The sequence below is a fragment of the Chiloscyllium plagiosum genome, unplaced genomic scaffold, assembly GCF_037043375.1.
Source record: "Chiloscyllium plagiosum isolate Xiang-an unplaced genomic scaffold, Cpla_swu_hap1 HiC_scaffold_10, whole genome shotgun sequence".
Classification (NCBI taxonomy): domain Eukaryota; kingdom Metazoa; phylum Chordata; class Chondrichthyes; order Orectolobiformes; family Hemiscylliidae; genus Chiloscyllium; species Chiloscyllium plagiosum.
In genome coordinates, this window is record NW_028270148.1 from 51723898 (window position 1) to 51737163 (window position 13266).

Below are 13266 nucleotides of genomic sequence, written 5' to 3' on the forward strand. Positions count from 1 at the left end.
CACATCTGCACTACATAACAGTAAACACACATCTCAAGCTTTTTCATCTGTTAATTACCTGAGGATTGTGGTGATATGGTGTTGGGAATGACATTTCCCTCCTTGGAAGTAATCCGATTTACTGCCTGAAACTCCCTTTTTTCTCCAAGACTTTTGAGTGAGTTTCCTCCTCTCAAATCCATGTCCATCTTTTCCTCATTTGAATCCTTCCAATCAATTATCCATCCTGAGATTGAAAAGAGATTAAGCAAAGTCACAATGACAGTTCCATTCACACAGCCTTTCCTCTTGGACTAGCCCTTTTCTCGATGAGGTTTAACACAGCATTCCTCTGAAACAACGGTCCTAAACCTCCTTTGTCTAGGTTAATGAGGTTGGCCTCATTTGATTCCACTTTCACCTATATAATCATTGCCACATCATCTATAGCAATGGCTTTCCAAATCCACATCCATGTTGCCACCTCTGAAGCCTCCCAAAGCTATATTTTTGTTCCCACCTCTTCTTCATCTACAGGCTGTTCTTCGGCAAGACCCTTTTTTATTAGATTTCTTAGTGGTCACCGTTACTTCACAGTGTTGTTTCAACAACAATAACTCTACTTAAGTTCCACACAAAGACTATTTTTTAATCATTGAAAGTTTTATTACAAATATTGATTTAGTATTCCAGTTGTAATAAATTTACATGTGGATATCCAACCTAGTTTCAACTATTCCCTCTGAGAAGGATCTCTAATATCAGAAAACAGCAGAAGTGATTGAGTGACCACACCCGTTCTTCAGCCCCTCGGTGAGGCTGCATTGCAGCTGACCCTCAAGAATATCTGCACTTAAATAGAACCTGGTTCTCATTTTAAAATGCAATACACCATTAGTCTGTGTTTATAAAATAATAAAATTCAAATACATAGATTACACATTTACCTTAGACAGCATTTTAGATATTTATCAAGCTTTTAATGTTTCAGCCTTCATCTTTTTCACATTTTGCCTTTTTACTGGCTTTAGTTATCATACTATGTTTATCCCTGAGGCTTGGTGGGGTTTGGGTGCTTTAGTTCTCTGCATTCTGTTTCCAAACTGTTTGTTGTTCATAGAGACATGATCAGTGTTTTCCTTTCTTGCACATTTGCTCCACCACAATAATTGCTAAAAGATGATAATGCTGTGATATACTGACTTTTGAAATTATCTTAAAACCTTCTATCATTATCTGTAATATAACCTGTCTCCAAGTGTGTTGCTGGAAAAGCACAGCAGGTCAGGCAGCATCCGAGGAGCAGGAAAATCGAAGTTTTGGCCGAAGCCCTTCATCAGGAATCCCGAAACCTCAATTTTTCTGCTCGTCGGATGCTGCCTGACCTGCCATGCTTTTCCAGCACCACACTCTTGACTCTGATGTCCAGCATCTGCAGACCTCACTTTCTCCAACTGTACCTCAGTCCACCTTCTACCGAAAACGCCATCCATGATGCCTTTGTCACCTCTGAACTCAACCATTCTAACAGTTTCCTGAAATTTCTCATCCTCCATCCATTGCAAGCCTCCCTTCATTCAAAATACTGCTGCCAATGCCCTATCATTCAGTCACCTTTCCTTGCTCACCCATAAATTCCCCATCAATGATCAAGTCTGTTTATAATCAAGCCATCCTTAACTCTGTTTACATACAAAGGATTAAATTGGATTTAAGGCTCAGTCACAAGTCCTGTGGTCCTACCAGTCAGTATCACTGTTCCTCTCAAGTCCCTTCTCACCATTTTTCATCCCAATTAACCTTTGTAGTCCTCTATTTCCCTTCTGCCTATTTGTTCATTCAATTTCTTCTTGAAACATCACAAATTGTTGTATAACGGTGCAAGAGTCTGAAGGGGTTAACATTATGGAGTTTATCAAACAATGATCAATATGATGATTTCAAATGAAGTCAGAGAGGGGAAGGGACTTTTTTGGATCTCAAAGGAGTAAGACCTAACATTTCCTATTATTGTAATTTATAGAATTAAATTTGCCCTCACGTCTCTGATTTCACAAATCCAGGTAGTCTGGAAGTTTTGTAATTCTGCCAGAACATGTCCTGTTTGGGCTTGGAAGATTGGTAGACCTCTGGGTTGAAGACTGTTGGCTTTGATCCTATTCCTAATGGTGTGAAACATGGGAATTATTTAGGTTATGACATTCTTCCATGGGGTGGTCCCAGTCAAGCAGTGGTAGACAATTGAATCACAGTGGGATGCAGTTACTTCATACAACTCCTTCAGCTATGCAGACCATACATGGTAATTGGTCTGGAGCTCTTTGAATGATCATACACTTTCCATTAAGGTCCTGTATCCATACTTGTTGCCTTGGCTCAAATGTGACAACTCTCTGGTTTGGTGACAACTACTATAGTGTGCGGCCTGCTGCCTACAGTAAAACTGCTCCTTTTCATGTACATTTTTATAGCCCTGTGAATATAGCTGGGAGTCAACTTCTTTGAAGAAAGTGAGGACTGCAGACACTGGAGATCAGAGTTGAAAAGTTTGCTGCTGGAAAAGCACAGCAGGTCAGACAGCATCTGAGGCGCCGAGAATCAACGTTTCAGGCATAAGCCCTTCATCAAGAATGTGGGAGGTAGAGGGGGAAGGGGGCTGAGAGATAAATAGGAGGGGGGATGCGGCTGGGGGGAAGATAGTTGGGTAGGCGATAGGTAGATGCAGGTGATGAGTGGTGGTGATAGGTCAGAGAGGATGGTGGAGCAGATAGGTGGGAAGGGGAAGGAATATGGACAAGTGGGACAGTTCAAGAGGGAGGTGCCAGGTTGGACGGTTGGATCTGGGATGAGGTAGAGGGAAGGGAGATGAGGAAACTGATGAAATCGACATTGATGCAGTGTGGTTGGAAGGTCCCAAGGTGGAAGATGAGGCATTTTTCCTCCAGGTGTTGAGGGGCTAGAATTTCTTTTTTAAGATTACTTACAGTGGGGAAACAGGCCCTTCGGCCCAACAAGTCCACATCGCCCCGCCGACGCGCAACCCACCCATACCCCTACATTTACCCCTTACCTAACACTACGGGCATTTTAGCATGGCCAATTCACCTGGCCTGCACATCTTTGGACTGTGGGAGGAAACCAGAGCACCTGGAGGAAACCCACGCAGACACGGGGAGAATATGCAAACTCCACACAGAGAGTCGCCTGAGGTGGGAATTGAACCCGGGTCTCTGGCGCTGTGAGGCAGCAGTGCTAACCACTGTACCACCATGCCGCCCACAGTGGAGGAGGCCCAGGACTTGCATGTCCTTGGCAAAGTGGGAGGGGGAGTTAAAGTGGTCACCCACAGGGCAGTGGCGTTGTTTGTTGTGTGTCTCATAGAGATGCTCTCTGAAGTATTCAGCGGGTTGGCCTCTTCTCTCCCCAAAGTAGAGGAAAGGACATTGAGAGCAATGGACACAGTAGATGAGGTGTTTGGATATGCAGGAAAATCTCTGCTGGGTGTGGAAGGATCCTTTGGGCCTTGGGATGGAGATGAGGGTGAAGTTGTGGATGCAGGTTTTACACCTCTTGCGGTGGCATGGGAAGTTGCTGAGAGTGGAGAGTGGGTTGGTGGGGGACATGGACCTAATGAGGGAGTCGTGGAGGGAATAGTCCCTGCGGAACACAGAGAGGGGTGGGGAGGGAAATATGTCTTTGGTGGTGGAGTCTCAGTGTACATGGCGGAAATGGCAGAGGACTTACCCTAGGAGTCGTGCCTCCATTTTTTTTACAGTGCGGCGAAGAGAGAGGGCAGGGAAAAGCAAGGGCTGCTGGGAAGGTATTTTGCCTTCCTGGTGCCAGGATCCAGGATGTCGCCGATCAGGTTTACAAGATTCTGAAGAGGGAGGGTGAGCAGCTGGAAGTCGTGGTACATATTAGCACCAATGATATAGCCAGGAAAGGGTTTGAGGATCTGAAAAGTGACTACAGAGAGCTAGGTTGGAAGCTGAAGAGCAGGATGAATACAGTAGTGATCTCAGGTTTGTTACCGGTGCGACGAGATAATGAGGTGAGGAACAGGCAGCGAATGCAGCTTAACATGTGGCTGAGAGGCTGGCGCAGGAGGGAGGGCTTCAGATACTAGGACCATTGAGATGCCTTCTGGGGAAGGTGGAACCTGTACATGAAGGACAGGTTTCACCCAAACTGGAGGGGCACAAATGTCCTGGGTAGGAGATTTGCTCGTGTGGTTCGGGAGGGTTTAAACTAGTTTGGCATGGGGTGGGAACCAGAGGTACATATCTGAGAGGGGGGGGCAGTTGTACGTGGGGCAGTGACAGGATGTAGTGAATCTATCAGGAGATTTTCTTATGTGATGAAACAAAGGGATCGGTTAAAATGTGTCTGCTTTAATGGGAGGAGTGTCAGAAAAAGGAGTGATGAACTTGGAGCATGGATCAGTACTTGGACTATGATGTTGTGGCCATAATAGAGATATGGGTTTCGCAGGAGCAGGAATGGTTGCTAGATATTCCAGGGGTTAGAACATTTAAAAAGAACAGGGAGGGGGGAAAAAGAGGAGGGAGTGTAGCACTGCTAATCAGAGAGTGTGTCACAGCTACAGAAATGAAGGTTGTCGAGGAAGGTGCCACCCAACGCGATCAGATTGTTAAGGCTTTCACTAACAGGGGGATCGGGTTTAAGAGCCACGAGGTTTTGCTGCAGCTCTACAAAACCCTGGTGAGACCACACTTGGAACATTGTTTCCAGCTCTGGTCGCCCTACTATAGGAAAGATGCGGACGCTTTGGAGAGGGTGCAAAGAAGGTTTACCAGGATGCTGCCTGGACTGGAGTGCTTGTCTTATAAAGAGAGGTTGACTAAGCTCGGACTTTTCTCTCTGGAGAGAAGGAGGAAGAGAGGTGACCTGATTGAGGAGTACAAGTTAGTGAGAGGAATGGATAGGGTCAATAGCCAGAGACTTTTCCCCAGGGCAGGATTGACTGGCACAAGGAGTCATAGTTTTAAGCTATTAGGGGAAAAGTATAGAGGAGACGTCGGAAGTAGGTTCTTTACGCAGAGTTGCGAATGCATGGAAAGCATTGCAAGCAGTGGTGGTGGAAGCAGAGTCATTAGGGACATTTAAGCGACTGCTAGACATACACATGGACAGCAGTGACTTGACGGGTGCGCAGGTTAGGTTATTTTATTTTAGATTAGGATTAATCCTCGGCACAACATTGTGAGCCGAAGGACCTATTCTATGCTGTACCTTTCTATGTTCATTGATTCGCTGTATCTGGAGATTGGAGGCATGGATGGGGTGGCTGGGGGGGGGAGGGGGGGTGGTTGGCATTGGTGGTGGGGGAAGTGAGGTTCTATCTTTGTTGCGGTTGGGGGGGGTAGAATTCAAAGGGGGAGGTGCGGGAAGTGAAGGAAATGCACTGGAGGTCAACTTCTTTGGTAAGATAGAAAACTAAGTCTTCAGTTTTTAAACAATCAGCACTTCAGCAAATCAGTGATAAGCCACACTGGAGAGGAGTGGACCAATAGTTTAGCAATGTTGTGCAGAAGTCAGCTTTTTTCTTCAAAAGCGATTTGATTGTCTACACTTCACTAAAAAAAAACAACGAACTGCAGATGATGGAGATCTGAAACAAACATAAGCAGAAATTGCTGGATAAACTTAGCAAGTATGGCAGCATCTCTGGAGAGAAAACAGAGTTAATGTTTGGAGTCTGGTGGCCCTTCTTCAGAAATGGTCTTCTCCATTTGATTTTGGGTTCCTCGACCATTCCTTGTGTTTCCTTCAGGCATTGTCTCAACGGTTTTGTTGTAGAGACCAAGTGAAGCAAACTATTTTGCCTATGATTCTGAAAAATCTTTGCAGGCCAGGAACTGATTTCTGAGTTGGAAACCTGGAGTGATTTTTCTTTTGTGTGTCTGCCATTAATCCATCACTGTTGAAGGTCTATTCCAAGAAGTGAAGGGATTCCTTGGAAGATTCCCACTTCAGCCCTTAATTATTTGGAACTGGATGCACCCTATCATCAAGGGCTTCCATCATTTTGGTGGTGGTTAAGGGAAGATTCGATCAAAGTTTCCAAATTATTAACAGGAAGAGACACAGTAGATAAAGGAAAACCATTTCCACTGGTTGGGGATTCTATAACTAAGGGGGTATAGTCTGAGAAGTAGGGCCAGACGTTCAGGACAGATGTGAAGAAACACTTTCACACACAGAGGGTGGAAGTTGTTTGAAACTTTCTTCCACAAATGGCTTTGAATGCAAGATCAGTTGTTAATTTTAAACCTGAGATAGATTTTTTTTCAAGCAAAAGTATTGAGGGATATGGGCCAAAGGCAGGTACATGGAGCTAGGCCACAGATCATTCACAAGCTAACTGAGTGGTGAAACAGACTCAAATGGCTGAATGGCCTACCTTTATTACATGTAACAATATGTTGTCCATAGAACAAATGGCAGTCTGATGAAGCAAAAATCTCAAAAATACAGTCACAAATCTTGTGAACGACAATGATTTTCTGATCAGTGACAGCTGCTGGAACCCACTGTTTGCACTGAGCTTCCTGAGAACTCTATATTTGGAAAAGTTGGCTGAACTCTTATCTACATGGAAATAAAGGAGACATCGCTCACCAACACCCCATTGAGCTGTATGAGGTCAACACAAATTCAGAAGGAATCTTGCGGTTTGGGTACAGTAGCCACGTCCAAGCACCATTTGATCAGTTTTGTAACCGAGCAAGTAACACTTATTTGGTCATTTCCTCAAGGTGCTTCTGAACTTCCTTCATTAAATGATATAAAATCTTCCTGGGTGTGTAATGGCATAATGATTTAGCACCTTTTTTTTTACGTACAATGCAGTATTCAGTATTGAGTTTCTTTAATCCTGTAAACAGTTGAAGACAACCGTGTTCGAACAAGCTCTCAACCTTTAACTGGTCAAACCATTTGACCCGCCAAAAGAAAGTTGAGGGTAATTTATGTATTCTTGCTCAAAAGTGAGAATTCTTGATTGCAAAGTATGTATACATTCTCTACTACCTGACTGTTACAGTATTCCTTCGAGCATACCTTTTATCTTAAGTAGTATACTTCCTGAAGCAGATGGTTGGATTGTTATAGATGGCAGATAGTACTGCTTTATCCATGGAGCAACATCTGAATATCATGACATTTGCCTCTTGATTAAGCTTAAATCAAGAGAGAAATCCATTACATAAACATCTGCTTGCCGAAAAGCTACATTTGAATCACCATTTCCACTAAGAATGCCTTGGGCTTTTCTTCATGATCTTAATTGGCTGATTATTTGTCTGCACTGTAGGTCTGTTATCTCCCCCAACTCTACAACTTCCCCATAACTCTCTGTTCTTCTGACACTGGACTTTTGTGCATCTCCTCTCCACTCACCCCACTATTTAGAAACTGGTCTACACTTTAGATTAGTTCCATCTTCAACCCATCTTCGCTGATTCTGCACCTAAGTGACGTGCTTTGGATTACTTTTATATTGTAGCATTATATAGATGTCAGTTGTTGATGTTGAACATGATTTTCTTGTCTCTCGATTCTGTTAGTTTGATATCATCCACACATTTGAAGACTAGTTCTTGCTCAACCTCCAAGTCTCTGAAATAAAGTGCAGTGGTCTGCTCTTGGATTATTGATGCAGCCCATGCTGATTCAACTTCCTTACAACTTTTGGTATTCAAGTTTCATTTAATGCCCTGTCCCAGCTCTCCCTTTGATAAAGTTTACTGATTTTAACTACTGAATTTTATAGACTAATTTTCATTAATAAACTGAATAAAGATAAAAATGAAAGAGTAGTTTTTGTCAATTTCTACATTTCTACAAATGTGCAAGATGGACAAATAATTAACATATTAAGTGCATCTATTAGTTATATTGGTCATCTTATTAAAGGCTGACATAACATTAAAAAAAAAATGAACACAGGGAGTAATATTTGGCCATGAGTAGCATCTATTTCATGCAAACATTGCACAGCAAATAAGAACAGCAAGAAATAAGATTGGTTATTAATCAGATACCATATCTTGAGATTGAGGGTTTCATGATTATGGATGAGAATGTTGATGTAGCGTGGATATTTTTAACTTTTAAATCAAAGATTTGCTTTTTAAAAGAGGGGTACTATCGACTGAAGAAGACTGTGAAGGTAAATTCAATCACTGTCTGGCAAATTCCTGTATGGGACCCACAGATATCACACATCAGAGAAACTTCAAACTGAGGACAGTATGGTGGCTCAGTGGTTAGCACTGCTGTCTCACAGCGCCAGAAACCTATGTTCGATTCCACCCTAAAGTAACTGTCTGTGTGAAGTTTCCACATCCTCCCTGTGTCCACCCTGGTTTCCTCTGGGTGCTCCAGTTTCTTCCCACAGTCCAAAGATGTGCAGGTTAGAAGGATTGGCCATGGGAAATGTAGAGTTACAAAGATGGGGTGTGTCTGGTTGGGATGTTCTTAGGAGGATTGATGTGGACAGCTTCCACACTGTAAGGATTCTATGAAAGAGAGAGTGCAACAGGAAGAGATAGTGAGAAAGCAGGGTATCTTCGCTGCTCAGTAGAAAACTGCCTCTTGCAGACAACTCCTTTTAAAATGTAAATTCCTTTGGGCTGAGAGAAAGGCATTCACAAGGGGGAGGGATTCTTTTTAAATTAGGTAAAAACAATGACTGCAGATGCTGGAAACCAGATTCTGGATTAGTGGTGCTGGAAGAGCACAGCAGTTCAAGCAGCATCCAAGGAGCTTCGAAATCGTGTTGTATCCAACCAAGGGGGTGGGAGAATAAAGAAAGGAAGCCAGTTCATCCCACCACGTCTGGGAGCTTAACAATGCGATGACCCTCACCCAGGGTCAGAATATAACTGTAGAAATAACATAATATTCTTATTTTGTAGAAGCATAACAAGCAAAAATTATTCGTCACATTTGGTGATAATTATATAATCGGTACTGAAATAAATGAAGTTCCATAATTTGATTTAGGGACAACATACCAACATAAAACACATTCAGAAGCAGAAACAAATGTTTTCAATCACAATATATTTTTCGCAATGGGAGTGATGATGGGAATTTACAAAAGAGAAAGTGTGTTTATGGGGGGGCTGAAGCTGTTCTAATTCTTCCTGAACTAGAACAGCACTCACATTGAAGGCCTTGGAGATGTTTGCAATACACTTCCCAGCAGGTGCCTGAATGAAAGATGTTAAAAGACCAATAAAGGGGCAAATTATGTGAAAAAATATTTTTCTTTCTATACACTTTGAGTCACAGGTCTCCTCTCAAAACTGCTCTGTCAAGCTTAACTGAGAAAATTTGTAGGATCTGAAATTTATGACTGTACTGATTGTATTGAAATTCCACAATCACTTTGTATGTTTAAGTATAAGTGATATTGAATGCACTGTAATTGTATACTCATTGTGAATGTGAAAACAATTGGAGTGTAATGCAATGACAGTTTAACTTCTTTGTGTAGACGCTGCAATAATGTGAGGTTTCACTGACCAGAACAGGGTCACTGGGCTCGAAACGGTAACTCTGTTTGTTGTGTATGAATACTGAAATGGGTTGAGATCCAATGCTTATCTGCAGCGTGTTTACAATGAACATTCTCAGGGCAGAACATTATAAGCCACGTGGAGGCAGCTATGGAGAGAGAAGGACAGAACACGCTTGGAAGTTGTGTATTAATTATCTGCTTGACAGATTCCCACCTCAATCTCTTTTGGTTGAGGCAGGGTCAGACCGTTATCAATGATCTGACTGCGGGCAGTAAGTAACCAATTAAGAACACCTAACTTGATATTTACAAAATTGAGCTGACTGAGAAGAAATCTTGTGAACTCTGTCTCAGGGCCTTGACACCTCAGCTGAGTTGAGTGAATGTTGGGAAGACGTTACCTACTGGAAGAAACATCAAAGAGCAGAGAGGAGATGCAAGATGCAGAGACTTCGCTATGGAGAGCAATTGGTCCAATGAAGCTGATTTCACAGGTACCTGTGGAATGATAGTGTAAATAGTCTTGAACCAGGTCAACCAGGCTGAGAAAACACAGGCTGAAGGGCACACGTGGTCATGGTACCCATTTATTGGGTGGTCAGTTGGACCCACTGAAAAGATGCAGCATCATTACAGCCTACTTCAGGAATCAGAGAAAACCAGTTGCCTGACGGGCAGAAGAACTCACACCCTTTATAGGATAGTTTTATTTTTGTCAAGGATTAGCTTTCTTCACAATCTTGGAGCAGCACTGTCACAGAAGGATGTGCAGAGGCATATGGGTACTTCTAGATCATACCCCAAGTGGTGGAAGAGTATCTATCCAGGCCTATTGCACTGAAGATCACAGTCACCCCAAACTTCTAAGCTTCTGGATCTTCCAGGCATTTGTAGAATCTCACCACTGGTCGCACATACCTGCAGAATGGAGAAGTTGGATGCCTTGTTTGTGAGGATATCTGACTACATTCTATTCCTATAGATCTACTAAAAGGCCTAGATAGCTTGAGCTTTTCCCTCAAAGGCAGGATTCCCGCACATGACAGGGCTGATAGACTGTATCTTTTTTTCTTATTTGGTCATCGCATTTGGGCATTGCTGGCAAGACCAACATTTATTTTCCATCCCTAATTGTCCCAGCCACTGAGTGGGTCTGGAGTCATGTGTAAGCCAGGCCAAGGACAGCAGAAATACCCTTCCTGAAAGAGTATACATGAACCTGATTTTTTAAAAAAAAATACAACAATCGACTGTAGCAACACGCTTAATTAGGCTAACTTTTAATTCCAGATTTTATTGAAATCAAATTTCACTATCTGCCATGGTGAGATCTGAACCCGTGAATCAAAACATTAGCCTGGAGATCTGAATACAAGGCCAGTGACATTACCATTACACAATTGCCTCCCCATGTGGCCACGAAGATTATATCTAAGCAAGCAATTCACGAATGGTTACATGCTCAGCTCATTTAAGATCATGCAAACAGTTGAGGCAATGGTGTGCAAGGTTCCCTGCAGTTCTTCTAGGGTACACTTACACTTAGCTGCTTTCTAGGACTGGGATAGTCCATAGTTTCAGGAGCAGGGACAGAAATTCTGGGCCCTGATGCTATTCTTGGCCCTGCCTTCAAACCAAGTGCAGTGCCCCAGAGAACTCCAGCCCTTGTTATTAGGTCTCTAGTAATTCCCTGTCCTAGGCCCTGCCTGGTTTTACTCTCATGCGTCCATGCTATAACTGCAACAAATCTGCCAAAGCTCCTATGTATTGCAGCCATATCATTGAGTCCACTTCACTGTATCATTTCATTGGGTTGGCTTATACATCCATGAGATGGACTACTCTTTCAATGGAAGTACTCATATTCTAACAACCGAGGAATGCCACTCAAAAGCCAATAATCCCCTTTAGACATTCATTTAATGCCATTCTTCCACATGTTTTACCTATCCTAGTGCTCCTACACAATGCTACCCCAGGAGGGGCAGCAAGGCTAGAGGGAGATTACTGATAATCAGTTGAAGAAGTTGTAAGTGGTTATAGAGGATGGTCTCAAGTAACTGGATCTACAAATTGGCTGTGGACTGCAGCAAGCCAGCATGAGAGACAGCTGCTGGTCTGGCTTAGATGTAGCAGGCAGAAGTGGAAGAAAAGGAGCCCTCAGAAAAGGGACACATCCATTCAGAATGCTCAGGATGGGCTTCTTAATGAAGGGTTTATTTTCCTGCTCCTCGGATGCTGTCTGACCTGCTGTGCTTTTCCAGCAACACACTCGCAACTCTGATCTCCAGCATCTGCAATCCTCCGTTTCTTCTCCTCCATGCTGTAAACTGTGTGTGGGTTGGGCACTAGTGTCACCAGCCATGCACAGTGGTCAGTGAGTAATCCTTGTCAGCCATTCACCAGCCTTTGGTTTGCTCTGGTGGCCCAATTTCAGCTGGTGCAGTGGATTATGGCTGAATGAAGACATTAGGACACCAGGCACAAATCCACCTGATGGTCTGTCTGTGGTCACAAAATCACTATGGCAGGTGTGGAAGGACAAATACTGTCTTCATGAGAAATGGCATAAGTTTTCTGAGCCATGGAGTTACTGCCAGTCCCACAGGACAGGCTCTCAGCACTTCTGGTAATCTGGCAGAGGATGGATTTCGGAAGACAGATTGCTGGACAGTTGAGATAGCTTGCAAGTCCTTCACACACTGTAATCCACAGCCGTGGTCATGAAGTAAGGGTTCTTTTCATGAAAGCAATCTAAGCTCACAATTTAACACTTAGACTCTTATTGTCTTCTGCTTGTTTGCAAATGAACCTGAGACATTGGTCATCTGATACTGCATCCTGTTTGCGTTCATTATTGTGCTAAAGGAGTCAGCCACCACTTCCACACTGGAAAGGATTGGTTTAAATCTGTGCACAAAGCATGTGCCAAGTTGGTGCTGGACTCTTTCATGCTCCTTGACAATAATCAAAGCTTTAATGGATGGTTTCACTATGCATGTTCATTCACTGTGAACCACGATCAATCAAGATGTTCATGAGTTGTCTCCAACAGAACTTGTGTCTGTGTTCCTCCTCCTGCAAGCTAATATCTATGTTATCCATGAAGTAAGAACAGCAGTGAGTGCAAAGTACCTGTTATGGTGATTGGGACTGTCGTGGTTGGATATATGTGTAAAGGTGTTGAGGCTAACAGTACAAGACTGCACTGCAGCAATAGGATTATCAGGTATGCATCCTGATAGACAGATATGATGGTAGGTAACTGTTGGGAATGTGATGAATTAAGGACTATCTGAGACCAATGGTGCAGTTGGTAGGATATAACTTTTGAGAATACATTCAGACATTTGCTTCAGCCGAAGTACACCTCTCCTTTAAAAGACAGAAGCTATCTTTGACTGATACTAGCCTACTACTAGATAATTTGAAGAATAATATTAGTATTATAGAATGTTGCAGCACAAAATATGGCCATTCATCCAAAGAAATCTTTATCTGTGTCCTTAACAGATTATTAGCTTGCTACCCTCACTAAGAAGAAGAGACTCAAAACATTAACTGTTTGTCTCTCTATAGATCCTGCCAGAACGCTGAGTTTCTCCAACACTTTCTTTTTTACTTCACATCTCAAGTGTCCACGGTATTTTGCTTCTAATCTAACCTCACCATTACATTTACTCTACAAATTAATTTATTTTCTGAGAAATTACCTAATGCTATTTTAAGGAACATGT

The 13266-nt window shown here is 42.8% G+C and overlaps 1 long non-coding RNA gene across 1 annotated transcript in view; it reads right to left on the reverse strand.

Annotated features, from left to right (window-relative positions):
- LOC122553221 (uncharacterized) overlaps positions 1 to 13266 on the reverse strand; it is a 30264-nt gene that overhangs the window by 4522 nt on the left and 12476 nt on the right. Inside the window, exon 2 of the long non-coding RNA XR_015758293.1 lies at positions 59 to 226. This is a non-coding gene — a long non-coding RNA (uncharacterized LOC122553221). The remainder of the gene's footprint in view (positions 1 to 58; positions 227 to 13266) is intronic.